We start from the raw sequence: 11,949 nt of genomic DNA, 5'->3' as shown, positions 1-11,949 counted from the left end.
GAAATCAAAGGGCAATGCGTTCTGCAAGAACACCCAACTATAGAAGATGCTGCTCATGTAAATCCATTCAAAAGAAACTAAAGTTTGTGTGAATGAGCCTAATACATGCGGCCTGTTCGTCCTGCTTTCCTAGCTCCCCCTCCTGCTTCAGCTCTGTACAGTAAGTAGCCATCAGACCTGGTAAGTCCACTATGCTGTACCAACCTGACAGCTGGGTTCCGCTAGTGCCGACACTGCAGCTCTCACAAGATCTGTGACCTCCTGCATCTAGTAACAGAACTCATTGTGATCCGACACGACTCTGCAGGGCTCCGACACGACTCTGCAGGGCTCCGACCGACTGCTACAAGTTGCTGACCGGTATTAACTACTTTGCTGTGCAGTTCTACCTGCTTGCTCTCCATTCAGTGAAGAGTCGGGGTCTCGGATCAGGACAGCAGCTCAGATGCAGGAGGCAACTAAGAGAGAGCAAGTGGTTGTTTATCCTCTATAGGCTGCTGACAGTTCTGACTGGCATTTAAATCCCCCGACGGATCTTGCGGGGTCTCACACGCCCCTTCCTCCCTGCAGTGAGACCACGAGGTGCCGTTCGGTTGACATGGCAGTCTGGGCCCCCAGTGCTGCCATGGCTGATTGCCTATCGAGCCATGGCTGTCTGATCACATTATAATGTAATACTACGGTATTTCCTTATACTGCAGGAGAAATTAAATATTGCAAGTTCAAGTCCTCTAAGGGGACTAAAAAAACAGTAAGACTGAATTTTTTTTAAAAAGTGTTTTTAATTGTTAGAAAAAATAAAAGGTAATTAGCTTATTAAAAAAAAACAAAAAAAACCATAAAGGCAAAACCAAAAACCCAGAAACCTATTTGATATCGCTGCGCCTATCAAAGTAACACATTGTTTACCCACATGGTGAATGTCCAGGAAAAAAAAAACACAACGCCAGAATTGTGCTTTTTGGTCATTCCCTTTTCCCCCCATAATTGCTAGTTATATTTGACTACGTTTCTGGCGGAGGTCCCTATCCTCAGCACCTATTGTTGCATTTTTTGACTGCCTTTTCTTTACGGCCCCTTGGAAGGACTACTTTTTATGGGGTGGGCTGCTGAGGAGACCCCACACCCTTTTTACTGTGGTGGCCGACCTTGAACTGGGTTAACCCTTTGGGAAGGTGGGTTTATAGTTCAAGCTAGACTGGATATTGTGTGGCATCACACCTGTTAGGTGATTACATTACATACCTTACCACCTATTCTGATCCTGTGGGGCTGTTACAGCAAGTGCCACCCAACAAGTCAATAAAAGGCATTATCTACATGTTTATGGCCCCCTTAAAATCGAATTTGCCATGCCTCATCACCCACCTCAGTGTTGTGGAGGTAGTTCATAGCTATAGAGCTCACCATATGTACCGGACATGCCAAGTGGTATAATTACACCAGACCCAGGGAACCATATTGGCACACGGAGTGCCTATGACTCCATAGGAACTATATGTGCCACGGTACAGGCTCCGCACACCTAGTGGGGTCTAAATTCATACATCCAGTTCTTATGGATCGCCATGTTTTAACTCGCTTTTTTTCCAGTTTTGATGTTTCCCCCCTACTTAAAAAAAAATCCTTACTTATTTTTCCTGAGGCTTGTTTTTTGCAAGCTGCATTTTTTCAATGGTGCTATTCAATATAGCATATAATGTCCTGAAAACATAGAAAAGTTTCGAAGGTGGAGCAAAATGAAAAAAATGCACTCCCGCCATCTTTGGGGGCGGGGGTCTTGTTTTTATGGTGTCGTTCACACTGTGGCAAAAATGAGACAACTTTATTCTGTGGGTTGGCATGATTACGACAATACCAAATTTATGGGTTTTTTTGTGTACTATTTTTATAAAAAATAAAGTATTAGAAAAAAAATTCTAACATCCTCTTCTGACCGTTATAAGTTTTATTTATCCATTGATTTTTTGATTTATTTATGTCATCCTTCTTGGAGACGGAATGACCGAAAAAGAGCCATTATGTTTTTTGGGGTTTTTTTTGTGGCATGCAATTTGCAGAATAAATAATGTGTTATTCAGTATTGCAATATATGGTATTTCTGCCAGCATGGTATTAAGATGTGCCACCGACATGTCTTAATAGGCAGAAAGATATGGCACTCCGGGGGCCATGTCACCCGGTTGACACCTCGTGATTTCATCACGGGGAGGGAGCCACTGGGGGGATTTAAATGCTGCTGTAAATTCACAGCAGCATCTAAAGGCTTGCCAGATAGCGGGACATTTTCTTTGATCAGCATTCCATGCGGCAGGCTCAATAATTTACCCAGAGTCAGGGCTCCTTCACTCTGGCGAAGGCGATGTCTGACCATGAGTTGCGGCCCGATATCGCCCTCGCAATCCATGTGAAGCCCCTGGATGCGAGGCATTTTACTGTAGAAGCAGCCTCGCATCGCTGCAGGGGTGAAGAAAATCCCCCGGCGCTGCTGTCACAGCTGCGGCAGGGGATCGCAGAGTTTTCCCATTGCTTTCAATAAGGCCGAAACTATTGCTGGACCCATTGAAAACAATGAGCGATATGGCAAAAAGAATATGCAACTTTTTTCTTTCCCCTGTGTAGCATGGCAACGCAGTGCCATACAGGAAAACATTGCAAATGTGCAAGATTTGTTTGTCTCCCAACGCACAAATCTCATACGACTTTCACGCTAGTGTGAGGGTCCAAATGTATTAAGACTTTTTGCAACCTGTAAACTTTTCTGCAACTTTTTGAAAACTCAATTCTGGCGCAACCCAGATGGTACCGGCGCCGCAGGTGGAGAGATCAGATGGAGGAACTGCGTACACTACAGTTCTGTAGGCACTGTACAAATAATGGGGAATTGTTTATGAGATACTAATCGATTTGTCTTTTCCAAAGGTGATACAGCGCCATCGTGTGGCTGAGCTACAAACTGTAACAGAGAAAGGAAAAAAACTACTTCAGAACTTCTGTTCGGCTGTATCTTGTTATAAGCAACTGGAATACTGTGGCAACAATAAATGTGGTATTTTTCCTGCATCCTGAAACCCAATGCATCAGCTATAGGCTCATGGCGGTCTCTCCTGGGCTCACTTGGCTCATGGCGGTCTCTCCTGGGCTCACTTGGCTCATGGCGGTCTCTCCTGGGCTCACTTGGCTCATGGCGGTCTCTCCTGGGCTCACTTGGCTCATGGCGGTCTCTCCTGGGCTCACTTGGCTCATGGCGGTCTCTCCTGGGCTCACTTGGCTCATGGCGGTCTCTCCTGGGCTCACTTGGCTCATGGCGGTCTCTCCTGGGCTCACTTGGCTCATGGTGGTCTCTCCTGGGCTCACTGGGCTCATGGCGGTCTCTCCTGGGCTCACTTGGCTCATGATGGTCTCTCCTGGGCTCACTTGACTCATGGCGGTCTCTCCTGGGCTCACTTGACTCATGGCGGTCTCTCCTGGGCTCATGGCGGTCTCTCCTGGGCTCATGGCGGTCTCTCCTGGGCTCACTTGGCTCATGGCGGTCTCTCCTGGGCTCACTTGGCTCATGGCGGTCTCTCCTGGGCTCACTTGGCTCATGGCGGTCTCTCCTGGGCTCACTTGGCTCATGGCGGTCTTTCCTGGTCTCTCTTGGCTCATGGCGGTCTTTCCTGGGCTCACTTGGCTCATGGCGGTCTTTCCTGGGCTCACTTGGCTCATGGCGGTCTTTCCTGGGCTCACTTGGCTCATGGCGGTCTTTCCTGGGCTCACTTGGCTCATGGCGGTCTCTCCTGGGCTCACTTGGCTCATGGCGGTCTCTCCTGGGCTCACTTGGCTCATGGCGGTCTCTCCTCGGCTCACTTGGCTCATGGCGGTCTCTCCTGGCCTCATGGCGGTCTCTCCTGGAGTCATGGCGGTCTCTCCTGGGATCACTTTGCTCATGGCGGTCTCTCCTGGGCTCAGTTGACTCATGGCGGTCTCTCCTGGGCTCACTGGGCTTGGTCTTTCCCATGATGATTTAGTTTTAGCGCCCACCTAAGGGAGCCTTCACTTTGACAATAAAATCACGCAATGCGAGAGTGAGTGAAAACACAGAATTATCAAACCAAGGATTTTCAATGGTTTCACTCCCATTTGCGATGTTTTCACTGATGCGATGTGGCGTGAAAAAAATATCGCGACCTGTCCCATCTTTCTGTGTTTTGCGTTTTTTCCTAGCCCATGTTTCCCTATGCAGCGTCCTTTTTACCGCAAAGCATAAACTTGCAATTTTCGTGTGATGCGTTTTTAACATTAGAAACTCCTATTGACTTTCGCGCCATGCCGTAATATCGCACGATTTTACTGTGCAAGAAACTCACAGGTGGCAGGGATGCGATATGTGATTTTTCACAAAGTACCGCTGGCACTCAAAAATCATGTGAACACAACTGTGATGTTGCCACAATTTCCTTGGGGCGATATCGCGATCGTCAGTGTGTAGGAGCCCTAATGTAGTTGATTAGAAGTGTGCTTCTATGTACAACATCCAGAGAAGCTCATAAACACTCCTTAAGGCCTCATGTAAACACGCATGGATTCCATGTGGGAAATCTTGCACAGAATCGCCCCGTGCCCTCTGCCAGCGACCCTGCGTACCTGGCAGAAGTCTTATCTTCTGTATGTCAATGTGCCGTCGGCTGCACATATGCGGTACAGATTTATCTGCGCTATGGCCTAGGTGATGATGCGGATCTGCAACACTTCCGCAATGCTTAAGTGCCGCGGCAGGGACGGCTTCCATTGACTTCAAAGCGTTTACAGTAGCAGCAAAATCCTCCTTGTGTAGAGATGAGCGAGCGTACTCGGAAAAGCACTACTCGCTCGAGTAATTTGCTTTATCCGAGTATCGCTGTGCTCGTCCCTGAAGATTCGGGTGCCGCTGCGGCTGACAGGTGAGTCGCAGCGGGGAGCAGGGGAGAGCGGGCGGGAGAGAGGGAGAGAAAGATCTCCCCTCCGTTCCTCCCCGCTCTCCCCTGCAGCTCCCCGCTCCGTGCCGGCACCCGAATCTTCAGGGACGAGCACAGCGATACTCGGATAAAGCAAATTACTCGAGCGAGTAGTGCTTTTCCGAGTACGCTCGCTCATCTCTATCCTTGTGTGAACACAGGCTAAGGGTGCCTTCACACAGACCAGGCCAGGCGTTCCACAATGGAAAGTCAGCACTGAATACGCAGCAGCCAAATCCACACCTAAATAGTGCAAATTTTACTTTGGATTTGCCGCAGCTTTCAACTTCTGCATTTCGTAGACTAAAGCCCGCTGTCACAATCCGCGGCTGCGTAGACTGACATTCGCTCCTGGATAAGACTTTTTAAAGTCTGATCTCGTCCGCATGGCTTGTACTGTAAGGGCTGCGTTCCTCAGCAACAGATTCCACTATGGAAATTCTGTAGAATTGACAGTACAAGCCATGAGGTGGAGAATGTCCACACAGACCCTGCCGAAAATCCACAGCAAAGTCTGCACCATTTAGGAGCAAATTTAGCCACTGCGGCAAAAAATTGCATGTTTTTATGATAATGACTGTGTTTTAATCTAAGGCCTCATGTCCACGGGGAAATTCAGGCCCGCGCAGATATCTGCTGCGAATGCACTACAATTGTCTTTTTTTTTTTCATGCTGGAGATCAATTGTGATATGAGCTCCCGCACGCATGATTCGCACTAAAATGGAGCATGTCGCATTTTTTTTCACACGCGTGAGATCCCGCAAATCACTTAGGCCACCTGCAGACAGGCGGGTTGGATTCGGCGGCGAGGATTCTCGCCGTGGGACCCGACCCGAGCGCCTGCAGGGACCAGCGTGTACTCACCTGCGCCCGCGGCTGTTTGATGTGCCGGCTTGCCGGGCAGCCGGCGGCGGGTGAGTGAGTGACATAGAACATGCCGCGGTTTGTTTGCCGCGCAGCCAAACCGCGGCCGTCTGCATAGGATTGCGTTTGCGAACGCAATCCTATGCAGGCTTCAAGCGGCGGAAATTCCGTGGGAAATCCCACCGCGGAATTTTCGCTCGTGTTCTGGCGCCCTTAAAATACCATCCGCGGCTATTTAATTATCTGCGGATGGTAAATGTTTTCCTATGGCGTGCGGATTTGCTAAATATAATTTCCCTGTGGACGTGAGGCCTCAGACACTGCATGCTGCTTTGTTTGGCCAGTGCTGCCCGCACGAGCAGTGCTGACCAGTCAGAGCAGCATACAGTGTCTTAAGGCTACCGATGCTTACTAATACATAGTGTGGATCAGTTAGCCAGAGAAGCAGTGCGGCCATTTCTGTACTCACAGGGCCGGAAGGCTACCTGAAATAGCGGTGAAGATCTGCACATGCTTGCTCTGTTACAAGGACGAAACCGGGATCAACAAGGTAATAAAGGGATGAAGGATTTTAGAGTTTGATGTATTGGGACACTTCAAGCGACCCTCTGCTACTGGACATCAGATGCACATTGTGTATTGGTATACATCATTAGTCTAAGACACTACATGCTACTCTGACTGGTCACCACTGCTCGTGTGGGCAGCACTGGCCAATCAAAGCAACATGCATTGTGTGAAATGAATCATACTAATACACAGTGCTGAGTGGTCATGTGCACAATGACTAATGCAGAAGCTTGTGGTTTGGGGTGACGGCTGGATTGCCAGGAGCATTGTCATTGGACATTTGAGCAATTGGAATACATTCTATGGAGTGATGAATCACCATACTCCATCTTCAGGTCAGATGGCTGTACCTGGGTGTGGAGGATGTCTGGGGAACGCCTTTTACCTGAGTGTGTTGTGCCAACAGTTAATTACAGAGGTGGCTCCGTTATGGTCTGGTGATGGGGCATGGTCACAGTCTGCTGGTTGTACCGTAGTAGCACAGAGGTGTACAATGACATTCCAGACATTAATCTGCTGCTGACAATGTGGCAATACTCTGGAAAAAATCATCCCTACTCCCAGCAAGACAACAGTCTTTGCACAAATCAACGCTGTCTTACATTGCTTTGAGGGTATGGATGTTCCACGATTGGACCGGCTGCACAGAGTCCCGACCTGAACCCGACTGACCATCTTTGGGACAAACTAGAACATCAGGTCAGGAAATATGAACAGCGTCCATCTTCTTTGAGAGAACTCTACAGACATTTACAGGAAGAATGGAGGGAAATACCAGCTGAAGTGTATCAGATGTTAGTAGAAAGTATGCCACAGGTAGTATCCGATGTTATTAAGGCGAAAGAAGACCCACCACGTATTGACATATGAAAAAGAAATACTACTTCTGATTCTTGATCAGATTTTGTTAGGATAGTGTAAGCCAGTCTTAGGGCGCCCACCCACTGGCGATTTTTTTCCCTGCGAAATTCGCAGCATTTTTTTCTCTGCAGGGGTCTATGGGACTTGTAATGTTAAAATTGCGATCGCGCAAAATCGCAATTTACCGCGAAATGGCTACTTAGCCTAATTAGTTCCATATGTTCTATCCCCCCGCACTAATGTGCTGGAAAATAGAACACGCTACGGATTTTTTTTCATGCGACGGAACTGCTTGTGCAAAATACGCGCTAGTGAGCGGACCCATTGGGTCTGTGGGTTCTATTCTCTGCGCAGCGTGCGTGCGAATAAGTCATGTGACTCCGGACTAAGGATATATTCACATGGCGGAATTTTCACATTTGCAAATGCTGCCTCTAAAAACTGCGACAAAATCATTGGCGTTCTGCCGCAGTGTCTGTTGTGTATCGCAGGCGGACGGGCAAAATTCCACATACGGAATTTTGACGCGTTTCGTGTTTGCGTATTTATTACGTGGCCAAGACAAGCGTTCTTCTTCCAATGTGACCCAGAAGGTTGGCCCTCCTGGCAGTCCTGAAAAGTATGTGCCCCCTGCCATGCCTGCAGTGTGACACCTCACACCGGCTCTTGCTACAAGTTTCCTGCTCCATGGCTGACTCCCCTCCCCTCTCCTCACAGCCCTCCCCTACAGCGGCCACCATCCCCCGCACTGCCTCCTCCTGCCGCTAGGCGGAGCTCAGTATCACTTTACGGCTGTGCTCCTCACAACCGGAAGTTTTGCAGCAGCGACCGGGAGAAGAACATAAACAGAGGTGAGCGCCGTGTATTGTGCGGGTGGCTGCTGACCCGCGGGCACCGGGGGGCACACAGGGGGCTCCTCAGACTGCTGCCTTGCTGGCAGGGACATTGCACAGGAGGCTGCTTCCTATAGGCGGCTGTTTACCTCATACACGGGGGACGGGGGCTACCTGTGGCTTACGACCTGTCGTGGTACTACAAGTCCCAGCATGTCCTGTCAGGTTAGGGCTTTCTCACCCCTCTGCCTATCCTGTAAGATCCCAGCTGGGATTATAGGGTGATTATATATATGCAGCGCGCCAATACTTGTGCAACTCCCAGAAATATATAAAATGTGCGCAATCTGCTGTTACAGACTTTTAATACTGCCGTATGGCGTGGCGTCCTGCGGGCGGCTCTGGTGCCGTATGGTATAGCGTCCGGCGCACGGCTCTGGTGCCGTATGACATGGCGTCCTGCAGGCGGCTCTGGTGCCGTATAGTATAGCGTCCGGCGCACGGCTCTGGTGCCGTATAACGTGGCATTTGGCGCACGGCTCTGGTGCCGTATGGTATGGCGTCCGTCACACGGCTCTAGTGCCGTATAGCGTGGCGTTCGTCACACGGCTCTGGTGCCGTATAGCGTGGCATTTGGCGCACGGCTCTGGTGCCGTATGGTATGGCGCACGGCTCTGGTGCCGTATGGTATGGCGCACGGCTCTGGTGCCATATGGTATGGCGTCCGGCGCACGGCTCTTGTGCCGTATAGCGTGGCATTTGGCGCACGGCTCTGGTGCTGTATGGTATGGTGTCTAGCACGCGGCTCTGGTGCCGTATAGCGTGGCGTCCGGCGCACGGCTCTGGTGCTGTACAGTATGGCTTCTGGTGCCGTATAGCGTGGCATTTGGCGCACGGCTCTGGTGCCGTACAGCGTGGCGCACGGCTCTGGTGCCGTACAGCGTGGCTTCCGGCGCCGTACAGCGTGGCTTCCGGCGCCCGGCTCTGGTGCCGTACAGCGTGGCGCCCGGCTCTGGTGCCGTACAGCGTGGCGCCCGGCTCTGGTGCCGTACAGCGTGGCGCCCGGCTCTGGTGCCGTACAGCGTGGCGCCCGGCACGTGGCTCTGCTGCAGTATAGTATGGTGGAGGCTCTGCTACTGTATAGTATAGCGTCTGGCGCGTGGCTCTGCTGCCGTATAGTATGGTGGCGGCTCTGCTGCCGTTTAGTATAGTTGGCGGCTCTGCTGCCGTTTAGTATAGTGCGCGGCTCTGCTGCCGTTTAGTATAGTGCGCGGCTCTGCTGCCGTTTAGTATAGTGCGCGGCTCTGCTGCCGTTTAGTATAGTGCGCGGCTCTGCTGCCGTTTAGTATAGTGCGCGGCTCTGCTGCGGTACAGCATGGTGGCGGCTCTGCTGCCGTACAGCATGGTGGCGGCTCTGCTGCCGTATAGCGCGTGGCTCTGCTGCCGTACAGTATGGTGGCGGCTCTGCTGCCGTATAGCGCGTGGCTCTGGTGCCGTACAGTATGGTGGCGGCTCTGCTGCCGTACAGCATGGTGGCGGCTCTGGTGCCGTATAGCGCGTGGCTCTGCTGCCGTACAGTATGGTGGCGGCTCTGCTGCCGTATAGCGCGTGGCTCTGGTGCCGTACAGTATGGTGGCGGCTCTGCTGCCGTACAGTGTACAGTATAGCGCGTGGCTCTGCTGCCGTACAGTATAGCGCGTGGCTCTGCTGCCGTACAGTATAGCGCGTGGCTCTGCTGCCGTACAGTATAGCGCGTGGCTCTGCTGCCGTACAGTATGATGACCGGCGCGTGGCTCTGCTGCCGTATAGTATAGCGCGTGGCTCTGCTGCCGTACAGTATGATGACCGGCGCGTGGCTCTGCTGCCGTACAGTATGATGGCCAGCGCGTGGCTCTGCTGCTGTACAGTATGGTGGCCGGCGCGTGGCTCTGCTGCTGTACAGTATGGTGGCCGGCGCGTGGCTCTCCTGCCGTATAGTATAGCACATGGCCCTGGTGCTGTACTTCCAGCCACCACATACGAGCCGTATTCCCATCTCAGCCATTCCTGGGGGGGGGGCCTTGTCATTAGTCTGTGAGGTGACATTCTTGGTCACAAGACCTCAGTGCCATTATAATGAGCTGTAATACCAGGCACAGCCACTAGACTGCGTGGTGTACAGCAGAACGGCTGCAACTCTCAGCTGAGCGCCCAAATTCCCCCAAACATCTGATCGGCGGTGGCGGTGGGAGTCGGACCCCCACTGATTTGATATGGATGACCTATCTAAAGGCCGGTCTCTCACGGACGGGTTGGATTCCGCATGCACGAGCCTGTAGCGGCATCCAGTTCTGACCGCGGCCGGCGTCCCTGCGTACCTTGTTCTCCTGTACTGCGGATGGCTGTGGACGCTTGCCGTTTGTTATGCGCAGTAGAGGTGTGTATATATATATATATACACACTTTCCTGGCGCCAAGTGATGATGTCAGTTACGGATGGGCTGCGGGTCGAACGGCTTCCATTGATTTCACGGGAAGCCGCCTGTGCGGATTCCGCAGAAAAATAGAACATGGTGCGATTTTAAATCCGCTCATCTGAGCAGATATGCAAATATTGTATACTTTCAATGTGTGCGGAATACCGCGGATACGAGCGTACGGTAATGGCGTATTACGTGCGTGGGTTTTGCGCACTTAATACACTACAGGACATGTTGATGTTCGCACGGATTAAGTAAATTACGCACCCAAGAAAAAAACGCAGCGTGTTCAATGTTGGCGCACCTCACACACATATACGCCAGGATAGTAGATGGCGATGGCCAGCTGGCACGTGTTGTCATTGCGTACTGCGTATATCTCGCAGCGAGGTACACTGGTGTGAGCCCGGCCATAGCTTGGCTAATGAACTAGCCCCACTATGGTGAACCTCACTTTCTGACATACGCCGTGCGGACGGGGCGATACGGAGGAAATCGCCGCTTTAAATTCTAAATCCTCTTCTGATATGAGAATGAGGGTATTTTTATATTTTCTCACCTCTTTAGAAAATCTTTAATTCCAGGTTTTTACAGTTGAGTCAGATTGTAAGATGACTCACGTTAGCAGCTATGTAGCATGCATGCCCGCCTGCATGTACACGGCTCATTGCATCTCTTGTCACGCTCACCTCACCGGTGACAGTGCGGCTCGGGCACGCTGTAGACTGGTGTGCCTGCCTAATCTAACCGCTGCCTCTATCCTCCTCTGTTTGTACCGATGTCTTATTTTCAGTCTCATACTTGTGCCAGAACCTCATTGCCTGGTCTATCTGGTAGAACTGGCATATCCAATATAGAAGGTGCAGAATTACCCACTTACATGGCAGAGTGGCATCGCTCATGGTGGGCATTACGGACACATAGGCATTCCATGTACCTCCATGACCATTGCCTCTAGAGAATATCCCTATCATGCAGCATTGGGAAAAGGGTTCCCATTTATACCTGTAGTGTTCAGTTACTTCATGGGGGGTAATTTCATAAGTGTTACAAAGTCTTGTCCAGTGAGGATTTCTACTAATGGAACATATTTACCCCATTCAACAACACTCTCTCCGACATAACGCAAGATAATTACTAATGCAGCCAGCGGCAGACCTCGATGCTCCAAGGCTGAGCTCGGTAATTGGCTGCAGCAGCCTATAAACCCAGACCAGGCACGGAGGATAGAGCTGCAGCGCGGGGCATGCAGGGAGCTGGCATGAGCCAGTATAAGCGGTTTTATGTTGTTTTGACATGGGGAAAACAGATTTTTAAAACCTTATCTTGGCACACAATGTTCTATACTGGCACAGAACCTCTTCTGGACTTTTCAGTGGCTCCT

General features: G+C 50.9%; 1 protein-coding gene across 1 annotated transcript in view; it reads left to right on the top strand.

Moving 5' to 3' along the window:
* Nucleotides 1-8,078: 8,078 nt before the first annotated feature.
* Nucleotides 8,079-11,949, top strand: part of PHAF1 (phagosome assembly factor 1) — a 51,852-nt gene continuing 47,981 nt past the window's right edge. Inside the window, exon 1 of the mRNA XM_066583793.1 lies at nt 8,079-8,124. The gene's annotated coding sequence lies outside the window, so the exon portion shown is untranslated. The remainder of the gene's footprint in view (nt 8,125-11,949) is intronic.

The sequence above is a fragment of the Eleutherodactylus coqui genome, chromosome 11 (genome assembly GCF_035609145.1).
Source record: "Eleutherodactylus coqui strain aEleCoq1 chromosome 11, aEleCoq1.hap1, whole genome shotgun sequence".
Lineage (NCBI taxonomy): Eukaryota > Metazoa > Chordata > Amphibia > Anura > Eleutherodactylidae > Eleutherodactylus > Eleutherodactylus coqui.
Note: the sequence above shows the minus strand (reverse complement) of the source record. Positions and strands in the feature narration are given on the sequence as shown.